The following is a 14,212-nucleotide window of genomic DNA, read 5'->3' on the forward strand; positions in this document are numbered from 1 at the left end:
AAGGCCTCAAGGTCCAATCCAAACAATTCGTCCATCCTTGTATGCTTTGCCACCACATCATCAAACAAAAATGTTATTAAATCTTCTTCATTTGTATGAGAATCAGATAAATAATGATCGGTTAAATCAAGAACGTCTAATGGAGAATCAGAAGAAACTAGTCAGCTATGTTTCTTTCTGTCAAAAGGAAACAAAGGCCCTACGTGAGATTGTTGATCTCAGGGGGGTGAAGATTAAAGAGCAAGAGGATCTGATCCTTCAATTAACTTGCAAAGATGATGCTTTGAAAAAGATCAAGAATAATGAGGAAGATTCTGATGATGATGAGACTGGTGCTGATGTGGTTGGTTAATTTATCTGAAACAAACAATGACGTGCTATACAAGAAGCAGATTTTGATTGAGCGCCATGAAGATTACGACCTGGCTATGCAATTCCAACGCGTTGTGCGTGTCTGTCATGAAAATGGAATTCATAGTTGCAGAGACTGGCGGTCCAAGCGCTTCAAATAACATAAAGACAAAGAGCTCAAGACGAGAGTGTGACATCTGACCCGATCCGACCCGACCCAGGTACCCGTTTCTCTGATCCGATCTCTTTCTTTTATGATTTAATATTTATTTTTACTTATATTTTACTTTTAGTAATAATATATATTTTCCTTCCCGCCTCTTTCTCTCTTTTTCTTGTCGCCGTCCCGCCCTTAAGCCTTGAACCTGTCCTTTGTTCCTTCCCGCCTAAGGTTGTCTGCGCAGCTCCACGCGCCAGACTCTTTACAAGGAAGCCTGCGTGAAGACCACCTGTTACTGCGATACGCGAGACGAACTGTCCCCGCAGCGCGCTAAGGATTTTAGTTCTTCCCGCGGCGCGCTATGGATACTGTTCTTCCCGCGACGCGCTAAGGAATATAGTTCTTCTCGCGACGCGCTTAGAATTGAAGTTCTTCCCGCGGCGCGCTTAGAAATATAATTCTTCCCGCGACGCGTTAAGGTTGGTTCTGTCTGCCTTCGCGCTCGCGCACTTTTGCCTTCGCGCTCGATGCCTTCTCGCGTTTAACCCTTGAGTCTTCTCCTGTTTAATCTAGCCGTTTGCTTTTGTGATGTCTTATCTTCTGTGCTGTTGACCTAACCTGTCTTATGTCTGAAAAGTTACTTTCGGCGCAGCATGCGCACCAACCCCATTGGTTGGCAGAAAAAGTGACTGACATTATCTTTTGGAGATCTGCTTTTCCATGCTTGACCAGTACCTTTATCTGACCCGCCCATGCTTTTACTGTTCCCTGTCAGCTTTTCTCTTGTCCCCTGCAGCTGCCATATCTTTTGATATCTTTTGCTTTTGGACTCTTATGCTTTTTTAATATCTTTTGCTTGATTTGTTTAGATCTTTTCCCCTTTTCTAGGGATTGTGTTCCCTAGGGTTTCCTTATAAATAATAATGCTATTTTCTTAACACTACACACACAAATACTTATTATCTTTCTCTTCCTTTGCTCTCTGTCGTTGTCCTCTGCCGTCTCCTTTCTCTCTGCCTCCGTCTTCCTCCCTGTTCTGCCCTGCTTTTCCGGTAATATATATATTATATATAATAATTTACTTATTAATTATGCTAACTTATAATCAAGACATTAAAACAAATCGTTAAAACAATAATCTTTAATTATAGGTTAACTTTGCTTGTTTGGTTCTTGCTTTACATATCTTCACACCGATTATCAAGTGAGTAATCTCGTACCTAATCCCTTTTATTTTTTTATGTTTTGGGATGTTCATGTGTTCGTACAAACTTAGAGTCTTAAACTGTTTATGAACTTTAGTCGCGCAGTATCCCATGTGTTGAGGACGTAGACTTGGCTGTTTATTTGTATGTGTGGATCATTAACCGTCTTGTCGGTCTATTCCGCAGTTCTCATGGTACCATTAGATGAACACGGGAGAACTATCGTTTATGATTTTCTCTTTTGTTTACACATGCACAGTTTGTCTTGTTTGTGAGCTCAATTGTGAGCACTGGCAGTCTATGAATCTTAGAGTTGGTCCCGATCAGATTACACCCCTGTTGAAAACCAGACATACACATGTTGCGCGCAGATTTATTGTTATCTATGTATTAACTATTAAACTTGATTTCTCACCAACACGCAAGTGTTTGACTTTATTTTAACACATGTTCAGGTTTGCTGTAGCTACATTTGGAGCTTGTGGACACGTAGGACGTTTTTACTTTTGGACCTAGATTAAAATGTATCAAGACAAGTTATTGTTGTTCGAATATTTTGCCTTATAATATATTGATTTATTGAATTATGTTGCTTTATGTTATCTTCTGTCTACTTTGCGTGTGCGCGAATGAATGTATTTATTAAATATTGACACCCAATAGTGTTACGAGTAATGAAACAATATGTGGCGCCCCGATGTATAATCCGCCTTTGGTCGGGGTGTTACAGATTGGTATCAGAGCTCGTTGACTTTAGGATAGGTGGTTAGACGTAACGGCCTAGAATACCTAAAAGTCCCTTCTCGCGCATGAGAGAAATCTCATGTTTGCGCGCTTGTTGTTAATTACTCGTTATTTATAAATATGCTTGCGCAGACGCAGTATATGATTCTATGTTTTATTCCGCGATATTTCGATTTTTGTTGATTTTACTTACATATTCGTTTGTTGGGATTGAAAATCTGAAAAGTCATGGTGATACATGAATTGTTGATTTTCAATTTTCAATTACGATTATGTTCTGAGGTTGGAGACTTGAAAAGTCATGGTGATACATGAATTGTCAACCTCCAATACTCATTTTCTTGTATATTTTATAGAGAATTGAAAAGTCATGGTGATACATGAATCGTCAATCTCCAATACTCGTTTACTCGTCATTTTAAATTGAGAATTTGGAAGGTCATGGTGATACATGAATTGTCGATTCTCGATTCGGATTTGTTACCTTTATTAAGTCTGCATTTAAAGTCATTTCTTTTACTTTAACTTTTGATAGTATCTAACTCTGCGAAACCAAGCTTTATAAAGTTATACTTTGCGATAAAACCAAGATATTAACTAAAATTAAAACTTTTATAGAATGCCTCCACTATCAGCTCGCCATCTTAGGAAGAAAGAAGCCGCGCGCAGGCGATCGCTGCAACGTTCCCAGGAAATGGCCACCGCAATAGCCCAAGCTTTGAGCCAAAACAATACCAACACCTCTGGTTACAACATTAAGTCCTTTAACGCGGGTAACCCTCCAAAGTTCACAGGTCTTGAAGGAGCCACCGTGATGCTCCAATGGCTCGAAAAGATTGAAAACACTTTCCTCCATACCCAATGCCCTCATGACAGACGAACCCTATATGCCTCCAGTGTCCTGGAATCCAGAGCGCTTACATGGTGGAATGGAGTAGCCCATGCGCGTGGCGCAGAAGCTGCTTCCAGCATACTCTAGGAGGAATTTAAGGATCTCTTGACGCGAGAATTCTGCCCTCCCAACGAAGTAAAGCGCCTGGAGGAAGAATTTTGGAACCTGAAGCAATACAGTGGAGAAGCGCGCGAGTACGCGACGCGCTTCCACGAGCTAAGCTTACTGGTCCCTCACCTTGTTACCCCTTCACGCCGAGCAATCGAGAAATTCCTTGGGGGTCTCCCCATGGAAATTCAAGATTCTGTATGGGCCAGAAACCCAGTAACCCTCCCTGACGCTATTGAGTTGGCCGCTGTGCTCAGCGACAACCATGTCAGAGCAGGAACCTTGTTCCTGCGGGGAGCTGAGAAGACCAAACCCACCAAAACTGCCCCTGAACCAACAGAAACCAAACCAGAACCCTCAAACCATAACCAGAAACGTAAGCGCAGACAAGCTTACGCGCTTACCAACCCACCCATAGTCCAGCAACCTGCCTACCAACCTCTAGTATACGCCCCTCAACCACTGTCCGCCTACCCAACACCTCCTGTAGTCCACAACTATGCCTTAACCAATCCAGCACTCCCTGCCCCGCCAACTAAGAAACCTTACACAGGAAACCACCCCTTTTGCCCAACCTGTAGACTCCACCACCCACCTCAAGTCCCATGTCGACAATGTAACCGGTGTGGCCGCGCTGGCCACCTTGCAGAAAACTGTAGAGTCCTTCCCGCCAATCCAATTGCGCCAACACCACCAGTCTACCCGCAGAACCCACAACCAACCTACCAAAACCCACGACCCAGATCGTGCTTTAACTGCGGTGATCCCAGTCATTTCCGGAACGCGTGTCCGAGACTACAAGTGCAAATCACACAAGCGAATCCGGTGAACCAGATTTCGAACCAAGTGACGCGTGGACGAGCTTTTAATATAACCGCGCACCAAGCGCAAGCGAATAATGACGTAGTTAATGGTACATTTTTACTTAACGGAAATTATGCTTCTATACTTTTTGATACTGGCGCCGATCGAAGTTTTATCTCTCGCGCCTTTGAGCAGAAGCTTGCGCGACCGCGCGATAACTTAAAAGAAGATTTTTCAGTTGAATTGGCTAATGGTGAAACTATTTTAATAAACTCTGTGATCAAGGATTGTACGCTTAACCTTAATGAAAACGATTTTCTAATCGACCTCATCCCCATGCCTCTTGGAAGTTTCGATGTTATTATTGGCATGGACTGGCTCTCGAATAATCGCGCCGAAGTTATTTGCGCCAAGAAGTTGATTCGCATACCTCGAGAAAATGGTGATCTTCACATCTACGGCGAGAAACCCTCCCGCGGTCTTAAGCTTATGTCTTGCGCCGAAGCCCAAAAGCTTATGCGGAAGAAGTGTATCGCATTCTTAGCCCATGTGGTCAAACCTGATGAAGAAAAGAAGCTTCGCGATATCCCTGTTGTGCGTGATTTCCCTGAAGTTTTTCCTGATGATCTTCCTGGTATCCCTCCCGCTCGTGAAGTCGAGTTTCGTGTTGATCTTGTCCCTGGTGCTTCCCCCGTAGCTAAATCTCCTTATCGTCTTGCACCCGCTGAGATGCAAGAATTGGCCAGCCAACTTCAAGAGTTGACTACTAAAGGATTCATCCGCCCTAGCTCTTCGCCCTGGGGTGCTCCGGTGTTGTTCGTTAAAAAGAAAGATGGATCGTTTCGCATGTGTATCGATTACCGCGAGTTGAACAAACTCACCATTAAGAACCGGTATCCCTTACCGCGTATTGACGACCTCTTCGATCAACTCCAAGGTGCCTCTTGTTTCTCCAAGATTGATCTCCGCTCTGGCTATCACCAGTTGCGCATCCGCGATGAAGATGTTCCGAAGACTGCTTTTCGAACTCGTTATGGCCATTTTGAATTCTTGGTCATGTCCTTCGGTTTAACCAACGCACCCGCCGTTTTCATGGATCTAATGAATCGGGTGTGTAGGCATTTCTTGGATAAATTCGTGATTGTGTTTATCGATGACGTTCTGATTTATTCTAAGACCAAGGCTGAGCATGAGCAACATCTCCGATTGGTATTGCAAAAGCTTAGAGCCGAGCAGCTCTTTGCCAAGCTCTCCAAGTGTGAATTTTGGTCGGATGAAGTACAGTTTCTTGGCCATGTTGTGAACAAGATGGGTATTCATGTCGACCCATCCAAAATTGCAGCAATCAAGAACTGGTTGACGCCATCTTCTCCTACCGAAATCCGTTCCTTTCTGGGCTTAGCTGGTTACTACCGGCGATTTATTTCGAACTTCTCAAAGATCGCTTTGCCTTTAACAGCTTTAACGCACAAAGGTAAACCGTATATTTGGGGCTCGAAGCAAGAAGAAGCCTTTCTAACGCTCAAGCGTTTGTTGTGTGAAGCTCCTGTCCTTGCGCTACCTGAGGGTAATGATGATTTTGTCGTGTACTGCGATGCCTCCAACCAAGGTCTCGGTTGTGTTCTTATGCAACGAGGCAAGGTTATCGCTTACGCGTCAAGGCAACTTAAGGTTCATGAAAAGAATTATACAACTCACGATCTCGAACTTGGTGCAGTTGTATTTGCCTTGAAGATCTGGAGACACTACCTCTATGGTACTAAGTGTATCCTCTACACTGACCATAAAAGCCTTCAGCATATCTTTGATCAGAAGGAACTTAACATGAGACAACGCCGATGGAACGAACTCATCAGTGATTACGATTGTGAGATCCGGTATCATCCTGGTAAGGCTAATGTGGTAGCCGATGCGCTCAGTCGAAAACCCTGCCAGCTTAACTGTATCTTGCCGCGCACGCAGCTTCACTTCGCGCCGATTCAAAGCAACCTTGAATCGCGTATTCGTGACGCGCAGCGCGCATCCATCAGTAATGGTAATCTTCGCGCCGAGTTAGCGTGTGGCGCGGAAGCGCACTTTGTCCCTAATCTGAGTGGAATCCTTTGTTATCTCAATCGCATCTGGATTCCCTTTGATGAGAATCTTCGCGCTGATATCCTGAGTGAAGCGCATAAATCTCGGTATTCTATTCATCCCGGCGCTGATAAGATGTACAAGGATTTGCGCATTACTTATTGGTGGCCCGGTATGAAAAAGGATATTGCTGTGTTCGTAGCTAAATGCCTGACTTGTTCTAAGGTAAAAGCTGAACACCAACGCCCATCTGGTTTGCTCGAACAACCAGAAATTCCTATGTGGAAATGGGAAGGTATAGCGATGGACTTTATTACCAAGTTACCTTTGACAGCAAGCAAACATGATAGCATTTGGGTAATAGTGGATCGTTTGACTAAGTCTGCTCACTTTCTGCCCATTCGTGAAAACTACCGTGTTGAGCAACTCGCGCAGCTTTATGTCAAGGAAATTGTCTGCCGCCATGGCACTCCTTTGAGCATCATATCCGATCGCGATGGCCGTTTTATATCCCGCTTTTGGAAATCTCTCCAATCTGCGTTAGGAACTCGCTTGGACATGAGTACGGCATATCATCCTCAGACTGACGGTCAGTCTGAGCGAACTATTCAAACTCTTGAGGATATGCTCCGATCTAGTGTTCTTGATTTTGGAGGTAATTGGGATTCGCACCTGCCTTTGATCGAGTTCTCTTATAATAACAGCTATCATTCCAGTATTGGTATGGCACCATTTGAAGCACTTTACGGTCGTAAGTGCCGCTCCCCGATTTGTTGGAGCGAAGTGGGTGAAACTCAAATCACAGGACCCGAACTTGTTCAAGAGACAACCGATAAAATCGCCAAGATCCGTGATCATCTGCTGATTGCCAGAAGCCGACAGAAGAGTTACGCAGATCGCAGGCGAAAGCCTCTCGAATTTCAAGTTGGTGATCTTGTTCTCCTCAAAGTGTCGCCTTGGAAAGGTGTTGTCCGCTTTGGGAAGAAAGGTAAGCTTGCTCCTCGTTATGTTGGTCCATTCAAGATTCTCGCGCGTGTAGGAAAAGTTGCCTACAGACTTGACCTGCCGCCCGCGCTCAGTAATGTGCATCCAACGTTCCATGTATCCAATCTCAAGAAATGTTTAGCTGACGAGAACCTTCACATACCACTTGATGAAGTTCAAGTTGATGAATCCATGCATTTCGTTGAGAAGCCTGTTGAGATTTTGGATCGCGATGTAAAGCAAACCAAGCGCAGTCGCATCCCTATCGTGAAAGTTCGATGGGAGTCCAAGCGCGGAGCCGAGTTTACATGGGAAAGGGAAGATCAAATGAAGATCAAGTACCCGCACCTGTTCTCTGCGCAACCTACTTCGAGATAAATTTCGGGACGAAATTTCTTAAAGTAGGGGAGACTGTGACATCTGACCCGATCCGACCCGACCCAGGTACCCGTTTCTCTGATCCGATCTCTTTCTTTTATGATTTAATATTTATTTTTACTTATATTTTACTTTTAGTAATAATATATATTTTCCTTCCCGCCTCTTTCTCTCTTTTTCTTGTCGCCGTCCCGCCCTTAAGCCTTGAACCTGTCCTTTGTTCCTTCCCGCCTAAGGTTGTCTGCGCAGCTCCACGCGCCAGACTCTTTACAAGGAAGCCTGCGTGAAGACCACCTGTTACTGCGATACGCGAGACGAACTGTCCCCGCAGCGCGCTAAGGATTTTAGTTCTTCCCGCGGCGCGCTATGGATATTGTTCTTCCCGCGACGCGCTAAGGAATATAGTTCTTCTCGCGACGCGCTTAGAATTGAAGTTCTTCCCGCGGCGCGCTTAGAAATATAATTCTTCCCGCGACGCGTTAAGGTTGGTTCTGTCTGCCTTCGCGCTCGCGCACTTTTGCCTTCGCGCTCGATGCCTTCTCGCGTTTAACCCTTGAGTCTTCTCCTGTTTAATCTAGCCGTTTGCTTTTGTGATGTCTTATCTTCTGTGTTGTTGACCTAACCTGTCTTATGTCTGAAAAGTTACTTTCGGCGCAGCATGCGCACCAACCCCATTGGTTGGCAGAAAAAGTGACTGACATTATCTTTTGGAGATCTGCTTTTCCATGCTTGACCAGTACCTTTATCTGACCCGCCCATGCTTTTACTGTTCCCTGTCAGCTTTTCTCTTGTCCCCTGCAGCTGCCATATCTTTTGATATCTTTTGCTTTTGGACTCTTATGCTTTTTTAATATCTTTTGCTTGATTTGTTTAGATCTTTTCCCCTTTTCTAGGGATTGTGTTCCCTAGGGTTTCCTTATAAATAATAATGCTATTTTCTTAACACTACACACACAAATACTTATTATCTTTCTCTTCCTTTGCTCTCTGCCGTTGTCCTCTGCCGTCTCCTTTCTCTCTGCCTCCGTCTTCCTCCCTGTTCTGCCCTGCTTTTCCGGTAATATATATATTATATATAATAATTTACTTATTAATTATACTAACTTATAATCAAGACATTAAAACAAATCGTTAAAACAATAATCTTTAATTATAGGTTAACTTTGCTTGTTTGGTTCTTGCTTTACCTATCTTCACACCGATTATCAAGTGAGTAATCTCGTACCTAATCCCTTTTATTTTTTTATGTTTTGGGATGTTCATGTGTTCGTACAAACTTAGAGTCTTAAACTGTTTATGAACTTTAGTCGCGCAGTATCCCATGTGTTGAGGACGTAGACTTGGCTGTTTATTTGTATGTGTGGATCATTAACCGTCTTGTCGGTCTATTCCGCAGTTCTCATGGTACCATTAGATGAACACGGGAGAACTATCGTTTATGATTTTCTCTTTTGTTTACACATGCACAGTTTGTCTTGTTTGTGAGCTCAATTGTGAGCACTGGCAGTCTATGAATCTTAGAGTTGGTCCCGATCAGATTACACCCCTGTTGAAAACCAGACATACACATGTTGCGCGCAGATTTATTGTTATCTATGTATTAACTATTAAACTTGATTTCTCACCAACACGCAAGTGTTTGACGTTTATTTTAACACATGTTCAGGTTTGCTGTAGCTACATTTGGAGCTTGTGGACACGTAGGACGTTTTTACTTTTGGACCTAGATTAAAATGTATCAAGACAAGTTATTGTTGTTCGAATATTTTGCCTTATAATATATTGATTTATTGAATTATGTTGCTTTATGTTATCTTCTGTCTACTTTGCGTGTGCGCGAATGAATGTATTTATTAAATATTGACACCCAATAGTGTTACGAGTAATGAAACAATATGTGGCGCCCCGATGTATAATCCGCCTTTGGTCGGGGTGTTACAGAGGGGGTGTCTGTTAGTGCACGGTTTTGCGTCTTGAGTCTTTGTAATTATCGTTAACGTTTTGTTTATTATTTAATGTAATAATTAGTTAACTTATTATCTAGTTCGTTAAATTAGATCTAGTTCGCTAGGGGACGTTAGCGAACTAAGACATTAAATGTATTCCCTCCTGATTCGTTAGGGGATGTTAACGAATCAGGGGGTGTTTCTTTGACTTAATGTATGTAACGAAGGAGAGTCTGGTTCGCTAGGGGATGTTAGCGAACCCCTGTTCACTGTTTATTTAAGTATTGAGAGTTAATTATCGAACCTATGTCCAATTGTTCTCTCGATCTTCAAGCTAATATTATACGAATTACATTAACACATATATTGATAATACATATACATATACAACACTTAATCTATAGTAATTATGAGCTAGATCTATAAAAGTATTAATCGGTTATTCACATATCTGAGATCTGTTATAGTTATTGGATTGATACGTAACGGGCACAAACCCCACGAAAAATAATAAATGAAAACGTAACAAAGAATAAAAAAGAAAGAATGTGAATATAATGTGATTCTTTGTTATATATGTTATTTAAGTTTTTTATATTATTCTTAAATAATAAGTAAAAGAAAAGTATACGTTTCTTAAAGAAGAAGAAATGTAGTGTTTTAAGACAAGTAAAACAAGTAAAATTAAAGGTTTACCTTGCAAAAGAAAAAGAAAAGTAAATAAGTTAAATTAAAGATTTTTAATTGCAAAAGAAAAAGAAAAGTAAATAAGTTAAATTAAAGATTTTTAACTTATAAAAGAAAGAAATAATATTTAAACTAAAGGTTTAAAAAGAAAAATATAATCGAGATAAAGATTATTCAAAATAGACTAGAGGTCTTAAGCCGGACTAAAGTTTTCGGTACTAATAAAAGGTTATACTCGTACTATAGGTGCGAGATAGAGAAGAAAGGAAAAAGACCGATCAATGTATTGAAGCTGATCCTTTGAAAAGGTGAATACGCCCAACTTTATAAACTTTTTTAATCGAGTCAAATAAATGAAATGAATTACATGAGATTACGTATCTCTAAAACATTATAAAAAAGTAAGTGCTAGCCCTCAGGTTGTCTTGTACGTTTGTTTGGATCCTTACATATGTGGTAAAAAGTCGGTGGCACATCGCGCCACACCTGGTCATGAGCCTCCGCCACGATGGGCCAGACCTAAGTTACGTCTGAGTGGGGGTGATCATGTGTATACGTATGGTATCTAAGTAATGTCGAACGTTGCGGTGTTTGTTGGGGTGTCTTGTGTGTAACATAAGTTTATAATTGTGTTTTGTTTTAAAGCTTGATTATTCGTAAGCCACGATGGGCCGGACCTAAGTTGTGTCTCGATGTATAACCAAGTAAAAAGATAATATTTTACGCGACAGCTTATTCACCAGCATGTGTTGCTGACGTATTTTCTAAACATTTTACAGGTAAAGAAGATTAGCACGCTTGAAGTATCGAAGTGATGGTAGATGATCTGATGGCTCAGATCTTTTTGTTAAATATTAAAACTTAAATGGTGGTTTTGTATAAACAAGTAATCATATGTAAACACTAAACAGGAATTTTTTAAATCCCGTCTTTTGTTAATGCAAGTATTATATTTTAACCCACGCTAATATTTCCGCATTAAACCCGTGACCCTGATTTATTTACAAATGTGATACCAACTGTTGGTCGCACGCCCAGGCCTAGGATGGGGGTTTGACAGGTTGGTATCAAAGCCATCGATCTTAACGAGTTAGGTATTAAATGATAATACCTAAGCTTCGATCCAAATGAATAAGAAAATTTTCTATTATTACTTATTAAAATTAAATAGGGATAAGATAGGATGGTAATCCTTTTCTATCCCTTCTCAATCTAAACACCCATAGATGTCTTTCAAGAAAGTGATCGAAGGATTCATGAGAAAAGAAAGGAAAGCTGGATATCCCAACCCGATGCCGAAGGACAATATAAGCGAAGATTACTACGAAGACTTCCTCAATCAAGATCTTCTAATCGAACGACCCACACCGGTGTATTTCCCAGCAACTGAACAATGTCCAATCAACTTACCTGATGATCCATCGATTAAAAGGAATGATCCCCCCAAGACATTCAAGTTATCATCCGTCAAGCATACCGATGTATCACCCGTCCGACATCCCAACGTATCATCCATCAGACATCCTGACATATCATCTGTCTGACATCCCGGCGTATAAACCTCCCAATCCTCATTTGTCGTATGAATTTCTCTCCAACAAGAAAATCAAGGAGGAACTCAACCTAATTCGTCGTACTGGATGCAATGCCACTCCGACCAAAGAAGATGGCATACTGGAACTTCTGTTGTCAACTCAATAGATTCTCACCCCAACTCTTCTAAGGAACCATCCCAAAAGCCAAAGATGAGGGTTATGCTACCATATGAGACTTTTAGTCTACACCCTATGGTGCATGAGACTGAAAAACAGATGGAGGAAGAAGACTCTAAAGAGGAGGAAGATCCGGAAGAGGAAGAAGACCCCGAGGAAAAACAAGATGAGGAAACGACTCCAATGGAGGAACCAACAAGTTGTGACTGTACGCCAAATCAAGGATGTGTACAACCGTCCTTTCACAAGAGTCCAAGCTATGGCTCCGTGGATCCCTATATCCAATACCTTCAAGAGCTTAGAAACAAGTCACCACCAAGTTTCCCACCGTACCAAGGCAAGATTCCGTCAATATAAGAACAAACGAATGAGATCCGTCAACAAAATGAAGCAGTTGAAGCTTTCTTCAACTATCTGTCTTACGTTACCTCGTCGCCATACCCCAAGAACCACTACGACATCGTTATGATGGGGTATCGTGATCCGCCACCTCAATATGGATATCCACAATCTCAAGAAGAGCATCTTTATAGGGCCTTGCACGAGACTAATTGTTGGTGCATAGATGTCAGTAGTTCATATGTATAAAGTCTGTAATCGAGTCTGTAATATTGTTTATGTAATTGTTTGTGTAACAGCGAAGTTGTTGACAAGTTCGCTTAGGCGAACTTGTTAACCAAGCGAAGTTGTTGACAAGTTCGCCTAGGAGAACTTGTTCAATGAGCGAAGTTATAGACAACTTCGCCTGAGGCGAAGTTGTCGTGTATTTAAACAGTTTACGGGTTAACTGTTTAGGGTTGATCAGTTCGGGTTTTTGATAGTTTGTTTCAGAGTTCGTGATAGTTGTGATCATTTCACGTGTCAAGTGTCTGTAATAGACGTGGTTCGAGTTATAATATAACGTGGTTTCGTTTGTATCGTGTGTTCGTGTTTTACGTATTCTACGCTCGTAACTACCCACGCAGGGATTCCGCACCTGCGTAGATAGCGATATCCCGTGTACGATCCGTCCAGGAACCTACAATTGGTATCAGAGCCATTGGCTCGATTGTGAGGTTCAGGATTTCACGCGGGTGTAGAAAACGTCTCGTTTGACCTATTCGCGGGACGCGTTTTCGTTGGGATTGTGTTATACTCACCTTATACAGTCATATTCAAGCCGTTACACCGACCGGAAACTGCTAAATCGTCGAAAACAGATCTGAATATTTTCAGTGTTCTTCAGGCGAAGTTGCCGTCACTGGAAGTAGGGTTTCGGCGAAGATATAAGGCTAAGCGAAGTTATCCACAACTTCGCCTACCTCATAAGTTCGCCTAAGCGAAGTTATCCTCAACTTCGCTTACCTCCTAAGTTCGCTTACCTTAAGCGAAGTTATTCTCAACTTCGCCAAGTCACGCGAATTTAAGAATTTTCCGGCGAAGTTAACACTTAAGCGAAGTTAGCCTTAACTTCGCCTATAGTACTGTTTGGAAGATTTTTTGAATTTTCGGGTTTTTCTTGTTTTCGCGAAGATGTCGCCAATTAATATCTCAGAGTTAGTCAAAATGGAAGTAGAAGCGGGGTCGGCTACTAAGGCCCCAAGGTTGATGAAAGGAACTGACTTTGTGGCGTGGAAGGATAGATTCATTCAGTATATTAAATACCAGGATGCAAAGATGTGGGTGTGCATCCAGGATGGATATATCCCACCGACAATGGAGTACGAAGGTCGTGATGTGGTTAAGAAGTACAGCAAGATGGAGGAAGAAGAGAAGAAAATGTATGAGGCCGAGAGCTAGGCCCATGCTGCAATTACTATGGCTCTTCCTCAAGAGGTTCTCCATACATTCAGGAAGTACACTTCTGCACGAGAGCTTTGGGATGCTCTTGAGAATAGATTCGAAGGGAACGTGGGTATTCGTGCCTCGAAGATTAAGCTGTTAAAGACCCAGTTCTCTGTGTTCAAGCATTTGAAGAACGAATCACTCGATGATATTATCACCCGATATTATCATCTAATGACAGAGCTGAACAACTATTCGATTGCTTACAGAGAAGAGGAGATAGTTGAGAAGCTTCTCGATGCTCTCCCACCGAAGTGGGAAATGTACGCTGTTCTAATGAGGGAAGACAGAGACTTTCCTAATTATGATTTGGAGACAGCAGTAAACAAGCTCAGAACCTTTGA

The sequence above is a fragment of the Bidens hawaiensis genome, unplaced genomic scaffold (genome assembly GCF_021521415.1).
Source record: "Bidens hawaiensis isolate Kalapana, Puna unplaced genomic scaffold, B.hawaiensis_p1.1 tig00007388_1, whole genome shotgun sequence".
Classification (NCBI taxonomy): Eukaryota; Viridiplantae; Streptophyta; class Magnoliopsida; order Asterales; family Asteraceae; genus Bidens; species Bidens hawaiensis.